This window comes from Scyliorhinus torazame, unplaced genomic scaffold (genome assembly GCF_047496885.1).
Source record: "Scyliorhinus torazame isolate Kashiwa2021f unplaced genomic scaffold, sScyTor2.1 scaffold_473, whole genome shotgun sequence".
Taxonomy (NCBI): domain Eukaryota; kingdom Metazoa; phylum Chordata; class Chondrichthyes; order Carcharhiniformes; family Scyliorhinidae; genus Scyliorhinus; species Scyliorhinus torazame.
Window position 1 is genome coordinate 136,678 of NW_027308200.1, and position 24,450 is coordinate 161,127.

The 24,450-nt window shown below is 51.6% G+C and overlaps 1 long non-coding RNA gene across 1 annotated transcript; it reads left to right on the plus strand.

Annotated features, from left to right (window-relative positions):
* The first annotated feature begins 955 nt into the window (after positions 1–955).
* Positions 956–3,010, plus strand: LOC140406320 (uncharacterized). Its single transcript, XR_011939123.1, has 3 exons — positions 956–1,249; positions 1,587–1,693; positions 2,906–3,010. It is a non-coding gene; the product is annotated as an uncharacterized lncRNA (long non-coding RNA).
* The last annotated feature ends 21,440 nt before the right edge of the window (positions 3,011–24,450 follow it).

The following is a 24,450-nucleotide window of genomic DNA, read 5'->3' on the forward strand; positions in this document are numbered from 1 at the left end:
CCGTGTACTGATTCAGGAATAAACTTTTCATCTCACAGTGAGAAAAAGTCAAATTGAATCCAGATTTATAGAGCAGCTCATTGAAGAAATCTGTCTGTGAACAACATGTAAAATATGAAGTGAAACTTTGCAATGAGCTTTGTTTTTGTGGCCAGGAATCTACTCTCCAAATGGAGGCAGAAATGAAGTTGTGTTTAACTCACATTCTGTGATTTCTTGCTGCTTTTTACTCATTCTATGGAGAGCCTTCCTAAGGCGACAGACGAATAGTCATTCCAAACATGTCAGAAATTCAGAGGTAAACAAATGTTAAACCAAACACAGAAATAATGACAGGACAGAATCTGTTGCTAACTGCTGAATTAACATAACCATAGACAGGACAAGTGTCTTCCTTAGCAGACACAGGAACCACACCGAGGGGGGCATTCCTCACAGAAAGTCGGGGGTGGGGTCTGCACACAGGTCACTGAGGAGATCTCAGTCCAAACTGTTTCTAATCATTTCCCAATACTATTTTAAATTACGATTCAATCCTATTGGAAGGGAGTGAGTGAGAGATATGGCAGATGCAGTACAACGTGGATAAATGTGAGGTTATCCACTTGGGTAGAGAAAATAAGAACGTCCCTGTCTAATAATTACATTTAATCCAATTTTTTCTGTCCTGCTCAGTGAACAACACTGGTGTGGGGAAGGCCAAGGGTTAGCTGAAGTCACATTCTGTGTGTGTGGGGCTGAGCAGCAAGGAGATCAGTATCTCTTGGCCAGCATTTACATGTCAATAGAGAGCTGTGGTCTGAGACAGACATTCCACACATGGCAGAGACTAGGGGTGGAGTCTGCTCACAGCTCACTGAGGATATATCTGTGTCTGAGGGACTTCAGTTCACAAACCAAAAACTCACTACACTCAAAACATTACCCCTCTGCTTCAGTGTGTGTGTGTGTGTGTGTCAATCTGCCTGTTTTGAGCTGTGCATTTTGGGTGTTGACATGTTACTGATTGACTCGAGATTGGAGATGTTGAACTCCTGTTGTGCTGTTTTGAATATTTTATTAAAATGTCCCTGTTATTGCCTTTATAATCAATGTTATCTCCTTTTTTTCTCCAGAGGCGTTTTTATTTGGAGAACTGGAAGGAAGTCGGGAATCCAGTGAGGAGGACGAGGGAGGGTGAATTCTTCCCGAGGGAGCGCTGGCTGAGGCCTGTTCCGCAGGCTTCACCCGGGTTATTACCCTGACTGAGGTTTAATTTTAATATTGGAGGGATCAAAAAGAGTGAGGGAGGGAGGGAGACAGAAATACGTATAAGAGGGATAGAGAGACAGCGAGAAACACAAGAGAAGGGGATTTTCACAGTAACTTCATTGCAGTATTAATGTCAGCCTAATTGTGACAATAAAAAGATTTTGAGTATTAATTGTCTCAATCTTTTTTAACCTCTGGTTGAAAGCTGTGACTTATTTGTATTCGGATGTTGCTGAGGGGTTGTAAAACTGAAAAGGGGACCCTGGGCTCTCGCTGTATTAAATAGTTTCAATCTTTTCCTGTGGTTTAGTTAATTTTCTCCCTCTTTTTCCCAGGAATTTGAATTTTGAAAGACTGCAATGTGAGCAGGAATCTTTGGGTAAGGGTATTTCTCCAGAGCATGGATGGATGGACTGAGGCCTACTCCACAGGCCGCACTCACGTGAGTTGTCTCTTTATTGCAGCCCCGGCCTTGCACTTAGACACAAACACATTAACCCTTTGGTGGGCGGCAAAGAGTAAAATACAAATCTGGAATATGAAGCTGTCTAATTTTGTTCCAAAAATAACAGGGGTTATATTAATTCTGAGCGTCCCAGGGGTGGGGGTATGGGGTGCGGTGTGTGTGTGGGGTGGGGGGTGGGGGGCATTTCACTGTTTCAGCCACTCTCTGTAATCTGGTAGAGAGAGAGAGAGAAATCTCAGATCAGAAACTCTGAACTCAATTTTGAAAGTGGTCATCATTTGTTGGGCTCTCCCTGTGCCCAGGTTGCCGGCATAATTCACAAAATTAACGATAGTGGGGTCACTTTTAAATGAACCCATTGACTGTAAAGTAATCTCGATTGCCCGGAATTAAAGTCCCTTGACTTGAAGCGGGTCTAATTCTGGAATGAAGCCTGTATTTTAGGCCGAGGCACAAGTATGAGAGTGAAATTAAATTCGCAGGAGGTCATTTGAATTCAGTTTGCTGTGGTTGTGAATGTTGGATTCCTGTGTGTGACCCTGTCTCTCTCTCTCTTTCTCCTTCCCAACTATTAGGATGATAGAAAGAGAGAGAGAGAGAAGTACAGAAAGAGTGTGGGGCTGGGGGGTAATAGAGATTAGAGAGAGGGAGAGGAGAAAGACAGAGATGGTGGAGGGAGAGGGAGGTCGTGAAAAAGAGAGGCTTTCTCTCCCTTTCTGTCTTCCTTCCATTCTTGCCCCTCTCTCTCTCTCTCTGTCTCCCCAGCTTTCTGCCACTATCTGTCCATTTCTCTCCAGCTTTTTAGTGTCTCTTTAAACCTTTAATCTAAGAAAACCACCCCACAAACTGCAATGGGGAGTCTCATCACATCTTTCTGGGGATACCCTGATTAGAGAAACAAATAGAACTAAATGCTGGGAGGCTGATGAGGGATAACGAGGGAGACAGAAATATGAATGAGAGGGATAGTGGGACCGAATGAGATAGCGAGAGAGAGAGAAAGAGAAAGACGAGGGAAGTGGGAACTGTCTCTCAATCTTTTTTATTCTGTGGTTTATAACTGAGATTAGTGTAGGTGGATGTTGCTGAGAGTTTGTGTGACTGAGAGGGGGAATCTTGGCCTCTTGCTGTGCTACAAGTGAAAACATTTTCCTGCGTTTTAGTTAATTTTCTCCCTCTTTTTCCCAGGAATTTGAACTTTGAAGACTGCAATGCGACCAGGAATCTTTGGACAAAGGCTATTCTCCAGAGGACAAGTGGATGGACTGAGGCCTACTCCACAGGCCGCACTCACGTGAGTTGTCTCTTTATTGCCGCCCTGGCCTTGCACTTCGACACAAACACATTAACCCTTTGGTGGGCGGCAAAGAGTAAAATACAAATCTGGAATATAAAGCTGTCTAATTTTGTTCCAAAATAACAGGGGTTATGTTAATTCTGAGCATCCCGGGTATGTGTGGTGGAGGGGGGGATTTCACTGTCTCAGCCACTCTCTGCAACCTGGTAGCAAATGTCAACGACACTCAACACTGCCGACTGCACCTTCTGGGATCTTTCTGTGTGCCAATGGATTTTGTTTTAAAAAGGTTTTTCTTCGTTTTAAGAGGCAGTTTAACTCTTTCAGAAACTGAAGGGACTTCTCCAGGGATGTTCCAATCCACACATGACACGGCGGGGGTGGGGTGGGGGGGGTGGTGTTAGGTGCAGTGGGGAATGGGGCTCCCAGCAGGAGTGAGGAGGGGGGGGGGGGGAGAAGGACAGTGTCCCATCTGGTTAGGTCCAGATTGCTGCTGCTGTGGGATCTTGCTGTTCACTCACAGGCCTGTGGCCTTTGCCCGCGCAGCAACAGTGACCACAACTCTGAAAATAAAATAGCTCTCTTCCTGTGTTTGAGTGGGTTTCGCCCCCACAACCCAAAGATTTGCAGGGTAGGTGGATTGGCCACGTGAAATTGTCCCTTAATTGGAAAAAATTAATTAGGTACTCTAAATTTATAAAAATAAATAAATAAATATAGAGTACCTACTTTTTTTTTAATGAAATAGCTCACGGACTGCAAAGTGGGTTCGAAGGTCTCGAATTTTAAAGTCTTAAACTTGAGTGCTTGGGAACGAGAGAGTTAATGAACCCTTTCTGCGTGCACTGACGGGATATTCAGCCATGATCTCATCGCTGCTGAGAGAGAAATCCACCATCAGAAACTCGGAACTCAATTTGGAAAGTGTCACCATTTTTGGGGTCTCCCCGTGCACAAGTTGCCTGCAGAATTCCTGAAATGAACCAACAGTGGGGTCACTTTAATACTGAATCCATCGACTGTAAAGTAATCTGGAATTATAGTCCCTTAAACTTGAAGGGGGTGTAATTCTGGAATAAAGCCTGTGTTTTAGGCCGAGACTTAAATGTGAGGGTGAAATGAAATTGGCAGGGGGCCATTTGAATTCAGTTTGCTGTGGTAGTGATTGTTGGATTCCTGTGTGTGATCCTCTCCCTCTCTCTCCTTCCCAACTACTGGGATGAGAGAGAGAGAGAGAGAGAGAGTGGGGTCGTGGGAGGGGGGGGGGGGGGGGGTAGGAGGGAGATGTGAGAGAGAGAGGTTGGAGGGAGAGGGAGGTAGTGAAAAAGAGAGGCTTTCTCTCCCTTTCTGCCTTCTTTGCATTCTTGCCTCTCTCTCTCTCTCTCTGTCTCTCCAGCATTCTGCCGCTATCTGTCCATCTCTCTCCAGCTTTTTAGTGTCTCTTTAAACCTTCAATCAATGAAACCTTCCCACAAACTGCAATGGGGAGTCTCATCACATCTTTCTGGGGATACCCTGATTTGGGAAATAAATGGAAATAAATGCTGGGAGGGTGATTGTAAAAAGTCTCCGGACGGACCAGGCAGCTGGTTTCCCAGTTTAAAGAGGGAAGTGTAACTTTCTGGGGACAGTGGATGTGGCTCCAGACTCCCAATACCCGTGGTATTCAGGGGTGGGGGTATTTTGGGGGCTGGGGGGGAAGAGATGGAGGAAAGAATATAGCAGGCAAGGGAAGGAATATGTCTCTCCCCCATCCCCCCGCTCACCTGCCTGTCCCACCCTGTCAGGATCACATTGCTGGTTGTGGGATCCTGCTGTGCATCAGTGGCCTGCAGCCTTTCCTGAAATGTCAACTTAGTGACCACGCACAATTTAAAATTAAACTGGCTCACTGAATGTGCAGCAGTCGGGAATGGGTCTGAAATGAATAGGCCGCAGCCTGGGAACAGGTTTGTCCTCAATGGTGGTGTTTGTGTTTTAGACAGGGCGGTGGGATAGGAAGGATTTCTGAGGGGGGTTTGGGGTTAAATGTCCCTGCCTCAGTCACCCCAGCTTTCTGTCTCTCTCTCTCCTACTTTCCAGCCATTTCTTTCTACATTTCATCTTGGACTAAATGTTACAGAGAACCCCAATGTGATTTGTCGAGAGAGTGGAGGGAGAAAGAGAGTGAAAAAGAGAGGGCAGGGAGAGAAAGAGAGAGAGAGTGGAGGTAAAGAGATATAGTGAAAAGGGGAGGGGGACAGAGAAAGACAGAGGGTGGAGGGAGAGAGAGTGAAAAAGAGGGGGAGGGAGAAAGACAGAGAGAGGGCGGTGGGAGAGAGGGAGTGAAAAAGAGAGGTAGGACAGAGAAAGACAGGGTGGAGGGAGAGGGAGTGAAAAAGAGGGAGAGAGAACGACAAGAGGGTGGAAGGAGATAAAGTGAAAAGGGGAGGGGGACAGAGAAAGTTAGAGGGTGGAGGGAGAGAGTGAAAAAGGGGGAGAGAGAAAGAGAGAGAGGGCAGTGGGAGCGAGGAGTGAAAAAGAGAGGGGGTGAGAGAAAAGGGAGGGCCAGGGGAAACAGGGGAGAGATGTGGGGTGGGGTGAGGGGGTGATCAGGCACAGGGTCTGGGGGTGGAGGTTCTGCTGTGCACAGTCACGGCCCAGTCACATTATCTTTTAGAAAGTGCGATTTTACACAATCCTGAGACAGTCTATTTGAAAATGTCCTGAGACAGCCCTGTCCTGTCCTGAGACAGTCGATTTGAAAATGTCCTGAGACAGCCCTGTCCTGTCCTGAGACAGTCGATTTGAAAATGTCCTGAGACAGCCCTGTCCTGTCCTGAGACAGTCGATTTGAAAATGTCCTGAGACAGCCCTGTCCTGTCCTGAGGCAGTCGATTTGAAAATGCCTCCAGAGGGAAAGAAGACCTGAGAGAGAAAGAGAGGGAGCGTGGGAGAAATTGCCTGTCTCACTCTTCCCCACCACGTCCCCCTCCCCTCTCCGAGCCTCTCTCTCCAGCTATTTCCCTCTATACTTCCTCTTCCAATAAAATGATAAAAACACCAACGTGATTTGTTGTTATTTGAATGGGGAGGCTAGTGGGGGTGGCGAATGTGTGTGGGGGTGTGGGGTGTGTGCGGAGGGGGGCGGTTGAGTGGGAGGTTAAGAGAGACGCAGGATACGGACTGGGCTCCTGTCTCCATCATGTTTATTATTTATGGGATCCTGCTGTGCACACTGCAACATGTAAACATGAACGTATCGACTTTCATAATGTTGCCGAGGTGCTGGGATTGAATTTATAAATGTGAGGCTGTGTAAGGAATATCTCCTGTGCTGAAGACGGACTGATTAGTGAAGTGTTGGTGATGGGGGGGCGGGGGGGGTTGTGTGGGTGTGGGAGGGGGTTAATTCAGCTCACCGAGTTCTCCAATGTCTCCAGGCTCCCCCCCCTCTGCCCCACTTTCAGTTTTAAAGAGGGGCTTCCATTTAATCAAACAATTTCCCAATCGCGCAGTGCCCGTGTTGTACTGTGATTAATGTCACGGTTCCTTGTGAAAGCCCAGGGGACCTTTTGAATAGACTTTTACTGACTTTCTGCTTGTCACATTCTCAGTCTCTCTCTCAGTCAGTCTCTCTGTCTCTCTCTCTGTCTCTCTCTCTCCCCCTCAGTCTCTCTCTCTCCCTCTCAGCCCCTCTCCCTCTCAGCCCCTCTCCCACTCAGCCCCTCTCCCTCTCAGTCTCTCTCCCTCTCAGTCCCTCTCCCTCTCAGCCCCTCTCCCTCTCAGCCTCTCTCCCTCTCAGCCTCTCTCCCTCTCAGCCCCTCTCCCTCTCAGCCTCTCTCCCTCTCAGCCTCTCTCTCTCTCAGCCCCTCTCCCTCTCAGCCTCTCTCCCTCTCAGCCTCTCTCTCTCTCAGCCCCTCTCTCTCTCAGCCCCCTCTTCCTCTCAGCCTCTCTCCCTCTCAGCCCCTCTCCCTCTCAGCCTCTCTCCCTCTCAGCCCCTCTCCCTCTCAGCCTCTCTCCCTCTCAGCCCCTCTCTCTCTCTCAGCCCCTCTCCCTCTCAGTCTCTCTCCCTCTTAGCCCCTCTCCCTCTCAGCCTCTCTCTCTCTCAGCCCCTCTCTCTCTCAGCCCCTCTTCCTCTCAGCCTCTCTCCCTCTCAGTCCCTCTCCCTCTCAGCCCCTCTCCCTCTCAGCCCCTCTCCCTCTCAGCCCCTCTCCCTCTCAGCCTCTCTCCCTCTCAGCCCCTCTCTCTCTCTCAGCCCCTCTCCCGCTCAGCCTCTCTCCCTCTCAGCCCCTCTCCCTCTCAGCCTCTCTCCCTCTCAGCCCCTCTCTCTCTCTCAGCCCCTCTCCCTCTCAGTCTCTCTCCCCTCTTAGCCCCTCTCCCTCTCAGCCTCTCTCTCTCTCAGCCCCTCTCTCTCTCAGCCCCTCTTCCTCTCAGCCTCTCTCCCTCTCAGTCCCTCTCCCTCTCAGCCCCTCTCCCTCTCAGCCCCTCTCCCTCTCAGCCCCTCTCCCTCTCAGCCTCTCTCCCTCTCAGCCCCTCTCTCTCTCTCAGCCCCTCTCCCTCTCAGTCTCTCTCCCTCTCAGCCCCTCTCCCTCTCAGCCTCTCTCCCTCTCAGCCCCTCCCTCTCTCTCAGCCCCTCTCCCTCTCAGTCCTCTCTCCCTCTTAGCCCCTCTCCCTCTCAGCCTCTCTCCCTCTCAGCCTCTCTCCCTCTCAGCCCCTCTCCCTCTCAGCCCCTCTCCCTCTCAGCCCCTCTCCCTCTCAGCCCCTCTCCCTCTCAGCCCCTCTCCCTCTCAGCCCCTCTCCTCTCAGTCTCTCTCCCTCTCAGTCCCTCTCCCTCTCTGTCTCTCTCCCTCTCAGCCTCTCCCTCTCAGCCCCTCTTCCTCTCAGCCTCTCTCCCTCTCAGCCCCTCTCCCTCTCAGCCTCTCTCCCTCTCAGCCCCTCTCCCTCTCAGCCTCTCTCCCTCTCAGCCCCTCTCTCTCTCAGCCCCTCTCCCTCTCAGTCTCTCTCCCTCTTAGCCCCTCTCCCTCTCAGCCTCTCTCTCTCTCAGCCCCTCTCTCTCTCAGCCCCTCTTCCTCTCAGCCTCTCTCCCTCTCAGTCCCTCTCCCTCTCAGCCCCTCTCCCTCTCAGCCCCTCTCCCTCTCAGCCCCTCTCCCTCTCAGCCTCTCTCCCTCTCAGCCCCTCTCTCTCTCTCAGCCCCTCTCCCTCTCGTCTCTCTCCCTCTCAGCCCCTCTCCCTCTCAGCCTCTCTCCCTCTCAGCCCCTCTCTCTCTCTCAGCCCCTCTCCCTCTCAGTCTCTCTCCCTCTCAGCCCCTCTCCCTCTCAGTCCCTCTCCCTCTCAGCCCCTCTCCCTCTCAGTCCCTCTCCCTCTCAGCCCCTCTCCCTCTCAGCCTCTCAGCCCCTCTTCCTCTCAGCCCCTCTCCCTCTCAGTCCCTCTCCCTCTCAGCCCCTCTCCCTCAAAGCCTCTCACCCTCTCAGCCCCTCTCCCTCTCAGTCCCTCTCCCTCTCAGCCCCTCTCCCTCTCAGCCTCTCACCCTCTCATCTCTCTCCCTCTCAGCCCCTCTCCCTCTCAGTCCCTCTCCCTCTCAGCCCCTCTCCCTCTCAGCCTCTCTCCCTCTCAGCCTCTCTCCCTCTCAGCCCCTCTCCCTCTCAGCCTCTCTCCCTCTCAGCCCCTCTCCCTCTCAGCCCCTCTCCCTCTCAGCCTCTCTCCCTCTCAGCCTCTCTCCCTCTCAGCCCCTCTCCCTCTCAGCCCCTCTCCCTCTCAGCCCCTCTCCCTCTCAGCCCCTCTCCCTCTCAGCCTCTCTCCCTCTCAGTCCCTCTCCCTCTCTGTCTCTCTCCCTCTCAGCCTCTCCCTCTCAGCCCCTCTCCCTCTCAGCCTCTCTCCCTCTCAGTCCCTCTCCCTCTCAGCCCCTCTCCCTCTCAGTCTCTCTCCCTCTCAGCCCCTCTCCCTCTCAGCCTCTCTCCCTCTCAGCCTCTCTCCCTCTCAGCCTCTCTCCCTCTCAGTCCCTCTCCCTCTCAGTCCCTCTCCCTCTCAGCCCCTCTCCCTCTCAGCCCCTCTCCCTCTCAGCCTCACCCAGCAGCCGCGGTCCCCCTCCCCTTCCCCAGCAGCCGTGGTCCCCCTCCCCCAGCAGCCGCGGTCCCCCTCCCCCAGCAGACGCGGTCCCCCTCCCCAGCAGCCGCGGTCCCCCTCCCCCAGCAGCCGCGGTCCCCCTCCCCCAGCAGCCGCGGTCCCCCTCCCCCAGCAGCCGCGGTCCCCCTCCCCCAGCAGCATTGTCTCGGGTCGGACAGTTTGATGGTGCTGTTTATTTGATGTCTATATAATGTTTATTTGGATCTGTTTTCCCTGAGATTGCCTGTTTGCCTGTCCTGCCCGCTCTTCCCGCGGGCAGGGTGAGGCAGCGCCCGCCGCTGGCATCGGCCTGGAGCTGGGACACAACAAAGCAAAACAGACCAGAAGTAACTGATGGACAAAACAAAATGTGGGGAGTGCCCCAAACCGCGGGTGGAGCACAGCCCCAACAGAACAGGAAAAGAGACCAAACCTCCCCCAATACCCGCCCAATGAAAGTGTGAGAATGGGGGTCGGTCCGGCAGCCCACCCCCTGCGGGGCCCAGCCAGCCCGGGAAGCTTCGAGTGTGCCCGTGGGCAGCGCCTGCCCCCGCTCCAGGGACCCCCGGCCGCCACCCAGGCCGCGGGAGAGGGGCAGACAGCCGGGCCGGACGGCCCCCTCAGTCGCCCGCTGCCTGGACCTAGAAATGGGAAGTTCGGCCCGGCCCAGGGGCAGGTTCACGGGGAGACCCTCCGCCTTCCCCCGCCCTCCCTCCGCACCGGGTGTCCGTAGATCAGGAGCGCGGGGCTGAAGCGCAAAGAAAACCTCAACAACAACGTGGTCGAGAAACCAAAGCGGGAGAGCAGCCGAGGACAGACAACATGGACAAGCTCCACGGCACCCACAGTCCGGCCCTCCCCACCCAGCCCTTCCCACGGCACCCACAGCCCTCCGCCACCCAGCCCTTCCCACGGCACCCACAGCCCTCCCCCACCCAGCCCTTCCCACGGCACCCACAGCCCTCCCCCACCCAGCCCTTCCCACGGCACCCACAGCCCGGCCCTCCCCCACCCAGCCCTTCCCACGGCACCCACAGCCCTCCGCCACCCAGCCCTGCCCACGGCACCCACAGCCCTCCGCCACCCAGCCCTTCCCACGGCACTCACATCCCTCCGCCACCCAGCCCTGCCCACGGCACCCACCGCCCTCCCCCACCCAGCCCTTCCCACGGCACCCACAGCCCGGCCCTCCGCCACCCAGCCCTTCCCACGGCACCCACAGCCCTCCCCCACCCAGCCCTTCCCATGGCACCCACAGCCCGGCCCTCCGCCACCCAGCCCTTCCCCCGGCACCCACAGCCCTCCCCCACCCAGCCCTTCCCACGGCACCCACAGCCCGGCCCTCCGCCACCCAGCCCTTCCCACGGCACCCACAGCCCTCCGCCACCCAGCCCTTCCCACGGCACCCACAGCCCGGCCCCCTCCGCCACCCAGCCCTTCCCACGGCACCCACAGCCCTCCGCCACCCAGCCCTTCCTACGGCACCCACAGCCCGGCCCTCCGCCACCCAGCCCTTCCCCCGGCACCCACAGCCCTCCCCCACCCAGCCCTTCCCACGGCACCCACAGCCCGGCCCTCCGCCACCCAGCCCTTCCCACGGCACCCACAGCCCTCCGCCACCCAGCCCTTCCCACGGCACCCACAGCCCGGCCCTCCGTCACCCAGCCCTTCCCCCGGCACCCACAGCCCTCCGCCACCCAGCCCTTCCCCCGGCACCCACCGCCCTCCGCCACCCAGCCCTTCCCACGGCACCCACAGCCCGGCCCTCCGCCACCCAGCCCTTCCCACGGCACCCACAGCCCGGCCCTCCGCCACCCAGCCCTTCCCACGGCACCCACAGCCCTCCGCCACCCAGCCCTTCCCACGGCACCCACAGCCCGGCCCCCTCCGCCACCCAGCCCTTCCCACGGCACCCACAGCCCTCCGCCACCCAGCCCTTCCCACGGCACCCACAGCCCTCCGCCACCCAGCCCTGTCCACGGCTCCCACAGCCCTCCGCCACCCAGCCCTTCCCACGGCACCCACAGCCCGGCCCTCCGCCACCCAGCCCTTCCCACGGCACCCACAGCCCTCCGTCACCCAGCCCTTCCCACGGCACCCACAGCCGTCCGCCACCCAGCCCTTCCCACGGCACTCACAGCCCGGCCCTCCGCCACCCAGCCCTTCCCCCGGCACCCACAACCTGGCCCTCCGCCACCCAGCCCTTCCCCCGGCACCCACAGCCCGGCCCTCCGCCACCCAGCCCTTCCCACGGCACCCACAGCCCTCCGCCACCCAGCCCTTCCCACGGCACCCACAGCCCGGCCCTCCGCCACCCAGCCCTTCCCACGGCACCCACAGCCCGGCCCTCCGCCACCCAGCCCTTCCCACGGCACCCACAGCCCTCCGCCTCCCAGCCCTTCCCACGGCACCCACAGCCCGACCCTCCGCCACCCAGCCCTTCCCCCGGCACCCACAACCTGGCCCTCCGCCACCCAGCCCTTCCCACGGCACCCACAGCCCTCCGCCTCCCAGCCCTTCCCACGGCACCCACAGCCCGACCCTCCGCCACCCAGCCCTGCCCACGGCACCCACCGCCCTCCGCTCCGCCAGCCACCCGAATGGAGATTGGCGGAGGTGCGGATTCCTGAGCAGCGCCTCCCTTACGACAGCCGCCACTCCTGACGGGGGAGAGCTGCGGCGCCTGGAGACCGTGTTCCAGACTTTGAGGAGGACCTGGTACAAGACGGGCAGCGCCGACAGAGAGTTCCGAAGACCCTGCTGGCCCACAGACAGGAGCCGCACGTCGTAGTTCAGGCCGAGCCCCTGGGGGGAGAAATCCGTCGCCAGGGCCCCACCGTGGAGGAGGCTCAGCGTACAGGTAACGCTGCAGAGTCTGAGGGTGGAAAGTGGCAGTCTGGGTGCGGAGGCTCACCAGCGCCTGACCGCCCTCCGCCATCGGGAGACTCCAGACCTCCGCAGCGACCCCGTGATGTCGATTGTCCCGGAGGAACCGAAGCCGGGCTCTCTGGGTGGTGGGACAAAGCCAGGGGGGGGAGTCAGTGACCAGCCGGGACCACAGCATGGAGGCGATCAGCTGGTTTATGACGAGAACTCGGCCCCTGTGGGACAGCACTCGGAGCCGTCCTGTCCAGCGTCCCAGGCCAGCGGTGACCTTGGTCTCCAGCTCCTGCCCGTTCGCCGGCCAGGCTCCCTCTGCCGGGCAAAGATGGACTCCCAGGTAGAGGCTGTTGGTCCGACTCCAGCTGAAGGGCCCGAGCTCCTCCGGGAGGGGGTCCACCTGCCACGGACCGACCAGGAGTCCGGAACATTTGGCCCAGTCGATCCGTGCGGAGGACGCGGCGGAGTAGACAGCTTGGCTCTCTCGCATCCTCCGGGGGTCCCCGGGGTCAGTGACCATGAGGAACACGGCATCAGCGTCCGCCGAGAGGACCACCCCCCCGTCCGGCTCGCGCAGAACCAGCCCCGTGAACCCCCTCCGCAGGAGGCACAGGAAAGGCTCCACGCAGAGGGAATAATGTTGGCCGGACAGGGGGCAGCCCTGACGCACTCCTCTCCCAAAGCGAAGGGGCGCCGTCAGGGACCCGTTAACCTTAATCAGACTCTCCGAGGCGGCGGACAGTAACCGGATCCGGGCCACAAAATACCACCCGAACCCGACAGCTCGCAGAGTCCCGAGCAAATCCCCGGGCCCCACCCTGTCGAACGCCTTCTCCTGGTCAAGAGACAGGGAGGCGCTCGACATACCAGTCCTCTGGGTAAAGTGAATAATGTCCCGGACCAGGTGGATATTGTCATAGATTGTGCGGTCCGGGGCTGTGTAGGACTGGTCAGGGTGGATCATGTGGTCCAGCTCGGGGCCAAGGCGTAAACACAGCACCTTGGCAAAGATTTTATAGTCCGTGCTGAGGAGGGAGACCGGTCGCCAGGTCTTAAGTCGGCGGTGATCCCCCTTCTTGGGCAGCAGGGCAATGATGGCCCTGCACCACGAAAGGGGCATCTCCCCGGTCGCGATACATTCCCCCAGGACCCCCGAGTAGTCGCTCCCCAGGACGTCCCAGCACGCCCTGAAGAACTCCACGGTCAGCCCGTCCAGCCCTGGGGATTTGCCCCGTGAGAGGCTGTCCAGGGCGCCGTCAGCTCTTGGAGGTTGATGGCATTATCGAGCTTCCCGGCGCCCTCCGGGCCCACCTGCGGCAGGTCCTCCCACAGAACTCTGCAAGCGTCCTCGCTGGACGGACCCGGAGAGAAGAGGTCGGAGTAAAAATCCCTGATCAGGGTCCTGACCCCCCTCCGGATCCGAGACGAGGGACCCGTCGTCGGCCAACAGCGTAGAAATCTGCCGACGGGCCCCGCGCCCTCTTTCCAGCGAGTAGAAGAAGCGGGAGCCGCGGTCCATGTCCGTTAGGAGACGGATCCGCGACCTCACGTACGCGCCGCGGGACACGGCCTGTTTCAGGTCCCGCAGTGCGCCCCTCTTCTCCCTGTACACCAGCCCCAGGGCCGGGCCTCATCGGGCTGAGCGAGACGTGACTCCAGGTCGAGGAGTTCCTCAGCCAATTTGGCGATCGTGGAGTTCCGCCCCGCCGAAGACCCCTCCGTGTACCCCTGACAGACGGCACGGATCTGGGCCTTGCCCACATCCCACCGCAGCCTCAAGGAGGGGAAGCCACCCCGCTTCCTTCTCCAGCCGGCCCAGAAACGGCAGAACGAGTCCAGGAACCCCTCGTCCTCCAGCAGCAGGTTGTTGAAGTGCCAGTACGCGGACCGTGTCTGAGCGCGGGACGGGGCGAGACCCGCCCACACCAGGTGGTGATCCGAGCTCGGCACCTGCTCCATGGAGGCCGTCGGAACGCTGGGCAAGTACGTCTTGGAAATGTAAAGACGGTCGATGCTGGACGCTCTGAACGGGGGCCGCACAGAGGTGCACCCCCGCAATTCAGGATGGAGAGTCCGCCAGACATCCACCAAGTCAAAGGACCTAACCAGGTCCCTCAACTCCACCACCGCAGCCAGGCCGCGCTGGACTTCACCACGGTCCTTGTCCCGGAGGGTGCAATTGAAATCCCCTCTGAGGACGATGCACTTGCCCACCGGGATGGTGCTAAGAAGAGTGGACACCTTTTGGAAGAAAGCCGCCTGCTGCAGTCTGGCCACGGGAGCGGAAACATTTACAAAGTGAATCACCGCTACCCCGAAACGGGCATTTAGGTGCAGCAGACGGACTGGCACCGGCTCCTTGACCCCCCAAGATCTCCGGCTGAAAATGTGGAGCCAACAAGATAGCCACCCCGCCCGAACGTGGGGCCAGGTGACTCATGAAGACTCCTCCTTGCCCCTCCAGGGTCCACTGAGCTTCGTCACCCGGATGGCCTGGGTTTCCTGCAGGAAGCACACCCCGTACTTTCCGTCCCGGAGGATAGACAGGAACTGGAGACGGTGGTGCGCGTGGCTGCTGCCGTTGATGTTGAGGCTGGCCATGGTTACCTCCATGTCAGCAGCAATAGTTATCCATCACCTTCAGCGCTCAGAGTGGGGGTACCGCCCCCTCCACTCCCTCAGGAGTCCCACAAGGAACGGAACAGCTTGGCGCTGCTCCTCCTGGTCTTGATCGAACTCCCGGGCCTCTCTGACATAGGCCCGGGCGGAGCCAAGGAGCAGCCCCAGGTTTCCCCAGCTGCCCAGGGCCAGCCGCACACAGTCCGGGTGACCATGGTGCGCTCCCAGAAATGTCCGGCGTTCCCCAGGGGGGACAAGGGGAGACTCAGTGCCGGGTGTGAGGGTGCCCTCTGCCTCGCTGCAGAGCGCATCAAAATCCTCCGCCTCGCCCGCCACCGAGCAGCCTTCCTCCTCCGAACGGTCACCTCCAGGGCTCGAGTCCCCCGCCACATGGAGTATGGCGGGCGGCACGGGCCCACCGGCTAACCCGTGTCGACCCCACCCCAGGGTCGTCCTCAGGCAGGTCCCTCGCAGGCTCCTCCCGCGGCTCATGGCCCGTGGACAGCGCCTCCACCCATAGAACATAGAACAATACAGCGCAGTACAGGCCCTTCGGCCCACGATGTTGCACCGAAACAAAAGCCATCTAACCTACACTATACCATTATCATCCATATGTTTATCCAATAAACTTTTAAATGCCCTTAATGTTGGCGAGTTCACTACTGTAGCAGGTAGGGCATTCCACGGCCTCACTACTCTTTGCGTAAAGAACCTACCCCTGACCTCTGTCCTATATCTATTACCCCTCAGTTTAAGGCTATGTCCCCTCGTGCTAGCCATTTCCATCCGCGGGAGAAGGCTCTCACTGTCCACCCTATCTAACCCTCTGATCATTTTGTATGCCTCTATCAAGTCTCCTCTTAACCTTCTTCTCTCTAACGAAAACAACCTCAAGTCCATCAGCCTTTCCTCATAAGATTTTCCCTCCATTCCAGGCAACATCCTGGTAAATCTCCTCTGCACCCGTTCCAAAGCCTCCACGTCCTTCCTATAATGCGGTGACCAGAACTGTACGCAATACTCCAAATGCGGCCGTACCAGAGTTCTGTACAGCTGCAACATGACCTCCTGACTCCGGAACTCAATCCCTCTACCAATAAAGGCCAACACTCCATAGGCCTTCTTCACCACCCTATCAACCTGGGTGGCAACTTTCAGGGATCTATGTACATGGACACCTAGATCCCTCTGCTCATCCACACTTTCAAGAACTTTACCATTAGCCACATATTCCACATTCCTGTTTTTCCTTCCAAAGTGAATCACCTCACACTTCTCTACATTAAACTCCATTTGCCACCTCTCAGCCCAGCACTGCAGCTTATCTATATCCCTCTGTAACCTGCTACTTCCTTCCTCACTATCGACAACACCACCGACTTTAGTATCGTCTGCAAATTTACTCACCCACCCTTCTGCGCCTTCCTCTAGGTCATTGATAAAAATGACAAACAGCAACGGCCCCAGAACAGATCCTTGTGGTACTCCACTTGTGACAGAACTCCATTCTGAACATTTCCCATCAACCACCACCCTCTGTCTTCTTTCAGCTAGCCAATTTCTGATCCACATCTCTAAATCACCCTCAATCCCCAGCCTCCGTATTTTCTGCAATAGCCTACCGTGGGGAACCTTATCAAACGCTTTGCTGAAATCCATATACACCACATCAACTGCTCTACCCTCGTCTACCTGTTCAGTCACCTTCTCAAAGAACTCGATAAGGTTTGTGAGGCATGACCTACCCTTCACAAAGCCATGCTGACTATCCCTGATCATATTATTCCTATCTAGATGATTATAAATCTTGTCTCTTATAATGCCCTCCAAGACTTTACCCACTACAGACGTGAGGCTCACCGGTCTATAGTTGCCGGGGTTGTCTCTGCTCCCCTTTTTGACTATCCTCCAGTCCTCTGGCACTATTCCTGTACCCAATGATGACATAAAAATCAAAGCCAATGGTCCAGCAATCTCTTCCCTGGCCTCCCAGAGAATCCTAGGATAAATCCCATCAGGCCCCGGGGACTTATCTATTTTCAGCCTGTCCAGAATTGCCAACACCTCTTCCCTACTTACCTCAATGCCATCTAATCTATTTACCTGGAGCTCAGCATTCTCCTCCACAACATTATCTTTTTCCTGAGTGAATACTGACGAAAAATATTCATTTAGTATCTCGCCTATCTCTTCAGACTCTACACACAACTTCCCATCCCTGTCCTTGACTGGTCCTACTCTGTCCCTAGTCATTCGCTTATTCCTGACATACCTATAGAAAGCTTTTGGGTTTTCCTTGATCCTTCCTGCCAAATACTTCTCATGTCCCCTCCTTGCTCGTCTTAGCTCTCTCTTTAGATCCTTCCTCGCTACCTTGTAACTATCCATCGCCCCAACTGAAACTTCACACCTCATCTTCACATAGGCCTCCTTCTTCCTCTTAACAAGAGATTCCACTTCTTTGGTAAACCACGGTTCCCTCGCTTGGCACCTTCCTCCCTGCCTGACCGGTACATACTTATCAAGAACACGCAATAGCTGATCCTTGAACAAGCTCCACTTATCCAGTGTGTCCAAAACTTGCAGCCTACTTCTCCACCTTATCCCCCCCAAGTCACGTCTAATGGCATCATAATTTCCCTTCCCCCAGCTATAACTCTTGCCCTGCGGTGTATACTTATCCCTTTCCATCCTTAACGTAAACGTCACCGAATTGTGGTCACTGTCCCCAAAGTGCTCACCTACCTCCAAATCCAACACCTGGCCTGGTTCATTACCCAAAACCAAATCCAATGTGGCCTCACCTCTTGTTGGCCTGTCAACAAACTGTGTCAGGAAACCCTCCTGCACACACTGAACAAAAAACGACCCATCTAACGACCCACCCGCGCCGGCGACTCCGGGACCTCGGAGAGACCCCCCCGGAAACATGTCCGGCTTGAAAACAGGGCTCTCCGGCGTCGCCCGCCCATGGTAAAGGATGATACCTACCCAAGGCCAATGTAAATAATGGTGTACTCCCCATGGACCAGTGCAAATAATGATATACTGACCAGGGACGAGATGATGTTTCACTCTGGGACCACTGTAAATAAAACTACACGACACGGAGACCACTGCAAATAATGATTTGTTACCCAGCGACCACAGTAAATAAAGATATACTATCCAGGGGACACTGTAAATTGTGATATACTACACAGGGACAACAGAAAATAACGATGTACTGACCAGGGAGCACTGTGACTAATGAATGTCTACCAGGGACCACTGTAAATATGAATATACTCCCCAGGGACCACTGTAAATAAAGATGTACTACACAGGAAACACTGTGCATAATGATATACTCCCCAGCAACCACAGTAAATAAAGATATACTGCCCAGGGACCACTGTAAATAATGATATACTCCCCAGGGACCACTGTAAAAACGTTATACTGCCCAGAGACCACTGTAAGTAATGATATACTGCCCAGGGACCACTGTAAATAATGATAAACGCCACAGGGACCACTGTAAATAATGATAAATTCCACAGGGACCACTGTAAGTAACAATATACTGCCCAGAGACCACTGTAAGTAATGATAAACTGCCCAAGGTCCACTGTAAATAATGATATGCCATCCTGGAACCACTGTTAATTACGATATTCTACCTAGACTAACAGGGACCACTGTTAAGGATGATATACTACCCAGTGGTCACTGTAAATAATGACATTCGAACCAGGGACCACTGTACATAAAGATATACTACCCAGTGAATACTGTAAATAATGATGAACTACCCAGGGACAACTATAAATAAAGAAAAACTACCCAGGGACTACAGTGATTAAGGATATATTTCCCAGGGACCACTGCAAATAATGATGTACTACACTATGGACCACTGTAAATAATGATATACTACTAAGGGACCACTGTGATTAATGATATATTACCCATTGACCACTGTAAATACTGATATACTACCCAGGGACCACTGTGAATCCTCATATATTGCCCAGGGTCACTGTAAATAATGAAATACTATCCACAACCCACTGTAAATAAAGATGAATTACACAGGGCACACTGTAATTGATGACATACTGTCCAGGGACAACTGTAAATCATGATATACGACCATGGGAACACTGTATCTAATGATATACTACCCTGGGACCACAGTAAATAATGATATTCTACCCAGGTACCACTGTAAATAATGATATTCTACCCAGAGACCATCGTAAAAATAATGATATACTACCCAGACACAACTGTAAATACGGGTATACTACCAAGACACAACTGTAAATAATGAGATACTAGCCAGGGACCACTGTAAATGACGATATACTACCAGGGACCACTGTAAATGACGATATACTACCCAGACACAACTGTAAATGACGATATACTACCCAGGGAACACTGTAAATAATGATATTCTACCCAGGGAACACTGTAAATAATGATATACTGCCCAGGGATCGCTGTAAATAATGATATACTGCCCAGGGACCACTGTAAATAATGAGATACTCCACAGGGACCACTGTAAATAACAATATACTGCCCAGAGTCCACTGTAAGTAATGATATACTGCCCAAGGTCCACTATAAATGATGATATGCCACCCTGGAACCACTGTTAATTACGATATTCTACCTAGACTAACAGGGACCACTGTACATAATGATATACTACACAGGGACAACTGTAAATAATGAAAAACTACCCAGGGACTACAGTGATTAAGGATATATTTCCCAGGGACCACTGCAAATAATGATATACTACACTATGGACCACTGTAAATAATGATATACTACCCAGGGACCACTGTGAATCCTGATATATTCCCCAGGTAGACTGTAAATAATGAAATACTATACAGAATCCACTGTAAATAAAGATGTATTACACAGGGCACACTATAATTGATGACATACTGTCCAGGGACAACTGTAAATCAGGATGTTCAACCCTGGGAACACTGTATCTAATGATATTCTACACAGGTACCACTGTAAATAATGATATTCTACCCAGAGACCACCGGAAAAATAATGATATAATACCCAGGGACCATTGTAAACACGGATAAACTACACAGAGACAACTGTAAATAATGAGATACCACCCAGGGACCACTGCAAATAACGATATACTACCCAGGGACTACAGAAAATAATGATATGCGACCCAGGAACCACAGTAAATAATGATATTCTACACTGGGACCACTGCAAATAATGAGATACTACCCAGGGACCACTGAAATTATGACATTCTACCAATGGACAAGTGCAAATAATGATATTCAACCCAGGGACCACTGTAAAGAATGATAATCTGCCCAGGGACAAATGCAAATATTGATATTCAACACAGGGACCTCTGTAAATAATGATATTCTACTCAGGGACCACAGTAAATAATGACATACTACCCACGGACCACTGAAAATAATGATATTCTACGCAGGGACCACTGTAAATAATGATCTTCTACTCAGGGACCACTGTAAATAATGACATACTACCCACGGACCACTGAAAATAATGACATTCCATCGAGGGAACACTGTAAATAATGATATACTACCCAGGGACCACTGTAAATAATGATATTCTACCCAGGGACAAATGCAAATATTGATATTCAACACAGGGACCTCCGTAAATAATGACAAAATACCCAGGGACCACTGTAAATAACGATATACTGCCCAATGACCACTATAAATAATGATATTCTACACTGGAACCACTGTAAATAATGATATACTACCCAGGGACCATTGTAAATAATGATATACTGCCCAGGGAACACTGTAAATAATGATATTCTAACCAGGGTCCACTGTAAATAATGATATGCCGGACAGGGACCACTGTAAATAATGATATTCTACCCAGCGACTACCTTAAATGATGATATAATACCCAGGGACCACTGTAAGTAATGATATTCTACCCAGGCACCACTTTAAATAATGAGACAGAATCCAAGGACCACTGTAAATAATGATATACTGCTGAGGGACGACTGTACACAATGGGATACTAACCAGGGACCACAGTAAATAATGATATACTACCTAGGGACTACTGTAAATAATGATATGCGACACAGGGACCAATGTAAATAATGAGATTCTACCCAGGGACCATTGTAAATAATGAGATACTACCCAGGGACCACTGTAAATTATGATATACTACCCAGCGACCACTGTAAATTGTGATATACTACCCAGGGACCACTGTATATAATGATATACTACCCTGGGACCACTGTAAACAATGGTATTCTACCCAGGGACCACTGTAAATAATGATATACTACCCAGGGACAACTGTAAATAATGATATACTACCCAGTGAACACTGTAAATAATGATATACTACCCAGGGACCACTGAAAATGATGATACACTACCCAGAGACCACTGTAAATAATGATATACTACCCAGGGACAACAGTAAATAATGAGGTAATACCCATTGGCCGTTGTAGATCCTGACACACTACCCAGGGACCACTGTAAATAGTGATATACTACCCAGGGACAACAGTAAATAATGAGGTAATACCCATTGGCCGTTGTAGATCCTGACACACTACCCAGGGACCACTGTAAATAGTGATATACTACCCAGGGAACACTGTAAATAATGATACATTACCCAGGGATCACTGAAAATAATGATATTCTACCCAGAGTCCACTGTAAATAATGATATTCTACCCAGGGATCAATGTAAATAATGATACAATACAAAGGGACCACTGTAAATAGTGATATACTGCTCAGGGACCACTGTAAATAATAATATTCTACCCAGGGATCACTGAAAATAATGATATTCTACCCAGAGTCCACTGTAAATAATGATATTCTACCCAGGGATCATTGTAAATAATGATACAATACAAAGGGACCACTGTAAATAGTGATATACTGCTCAGGGACCACTGTAAATAATGATATTCTACCCAGAGACCACTGAAAATAATGATATTCTACCCAGAGTCCACTGTAAATAATGATATTCTACCCAGGGATCAATGTAAATAATGATACAATACAAAGGGACCACTGTAAATAGTGATATACTGCTCAGGGACCACTGTAAATAATGATATTCGACCCAGAGACCACTGAAAATAATGATATTCTACCCAGAGGCCACTGTAAATAATGATATTCTACCCAGGGATCAATGTAAATAATGATACAATACAAAGGGACCACTGTAAATAGTGATATACTGCTCAGGGACCACTGTAAATAATGATATTCTACCCAGGGATCACTGAAAATAATGATATGCTACCCAGAGTCCACTGTAAATAATGATATTCTACCCAGGGATCAATGTAAATAATGATACAATACAAAGGGACCACTGTAAATAGTGGTATACTGCTCAGGGACCACTGTAAATAATGATATTCTACCCAGGGACCACTGAAAATAATGATATTCTACAAAGGGACCACTGTAAATATTGATATTCTACCCAGGGACCACTGTAAATAATGATATACTACCCAAGTACCACTGTAAATAATGATATTCTACCCAGGGACCACTCTAATTAATGATACGCTGACCTGGGTCCACTGTAAATTATGATATTCTACCCAGCGATCACTGTAAATAATGATATACGGGACAGGGACCGCTGTAAATAATGATATTCTACCCAGGGACCACTGTAAATAATGATATACTACTCAGGGCCACTGTATATCATGATATACTACCCGGGGACCACTGTAACTAATGAGATTCAACCCAGGGACCACTGTAAATAATGATATTCTACTCAGGGACAACTGTAAATAATGTCATACGACCCACGAACACTGAAAAAAATGATATACGATCCAGGGACAACTGTAAATAATGAAATGATACCCAGGTACCACTGTAAATAATGCAATAATACCCAGGGACCATTGTAGATACGGATATACTACCCGGAGACAATTGTAATTAATGAGATACTACCCAGGGACCACTGTAAATAATGATATACTACTCAGGGCCACTGTATATCATGATATACTACCCGGGGACCACTGTAAGTAATGAGATTCAACCCAGTGACCACTGTAAATAATGATTTTCTACCCAGGGACCTCTGTAAATAATGTCATACGACCCACGGAACACTGAAAATAATGATATACGATCCAGGGACCACTGTAAATAATGATATGATACCCAGGGACTACTGTAAATAATGATATTCAACCCATAGACCACTGTAACTAATGATATAGTACCCAGGGACAACTGTAAATAATGATATTATACCCAGGGACCTCTGTAAATAATGATACACTACACAGGGACCACTGTAAATAATGAGATAATACACAGGGACCATTGTCGATACTGATATGCCACTCAGGGACCATTGTAACTAATGATATAGTACCCAGGGACCACTGTAAATAATGATCTACTGCTCAGGGACCATTGTATATAATGATATACTACCCAGGGACCACTGTAAATAATGATATACTGCCCAGGGACGACTGTAAATAATGATATTCGACCCAGGGACCACTGAAAATAATACTGTACTACACAGGGACCACAGTAAATAATGATATACTACCCAGGGACCACTGAATATAATGATACACTACCCAGAGACCACTGTAAATAATGATATACTACCCAGGGACCACAGTAAATAATGATACACTACCCAGGGACCACTGTAAATAATGATATTCTACACAGAGACCACTGTAAATAATGATATACTACCCAGGGACCACTGTAAATAATGATCTACTGCTCACGGACCACTGTATATAATGATATACTACCCAGGGACCACTGTAAATAATGATATACTACCCAGGGACCACTGAAAATGATGATACACTACCCAGAGACCACTGAAAATAATGATACACTACCCAGGGACCACTGTAAATAATGATATTCTACCCAGAGACCACTGTAAATAATGATATACTACCCAGGGACAACAGTAAATAATGAGATAATACCCATTGGCCGTTGTAGATCCTGACACACTACCCAGGGACCACTGTAAATAGTGATATACTACCCAGGGACAACAGTAAATAATGAGGTAATACCCATTGGCCGTTGTAGATCCTGACACACTACCCAGGGACCACTGTAAATAGTGATATACTACCCAGGGAACACTGTAAATAATGATACATTACCCAGGGATCACTGAAAATAATGATATTCTACCCAGAGTCCACTGTAAATAATGATATTCTACCCAGGGATCAATGTAAATAATGATACAATACAAAGGGACCACTGTAAATAGTGATATACTGCTCAGGGACCACTGTAAATAATGATATTCTACCCAGGGATCACTGAAAATAATGATATTCTACCCAGAGTCCACTGTAAATAATGATATTCTACCCAGGGATCAATGTAAATAATGATACAATACAAAGGGACCACTGTAAATAGTGATATACTGCTCAGGGACCACTGTAAATAATGATATTCTACCCAGAGACCACTGAAAATAATGATATTCTACCCAGAGTCCACTGTAAATAATGATATTCTACCCAGGGATCAATGTAAATAATGATACAATACAAAGGGACCACTGTAAATAGTGATATACTGCTCAGGGACCACTGTAAATAATGATATTCTACCCAGAGACCACTGAAAATAATGATATTCTACCCAGAGGCCACTGTAAATAATGATATTCTACCCAGGGATCGATGTAAATAATGATACAATACAAAGGGAGCACTGTAAATAGTGATATACTGCTCAGGGACCACTGTAAATAATGATATTCTACCCAG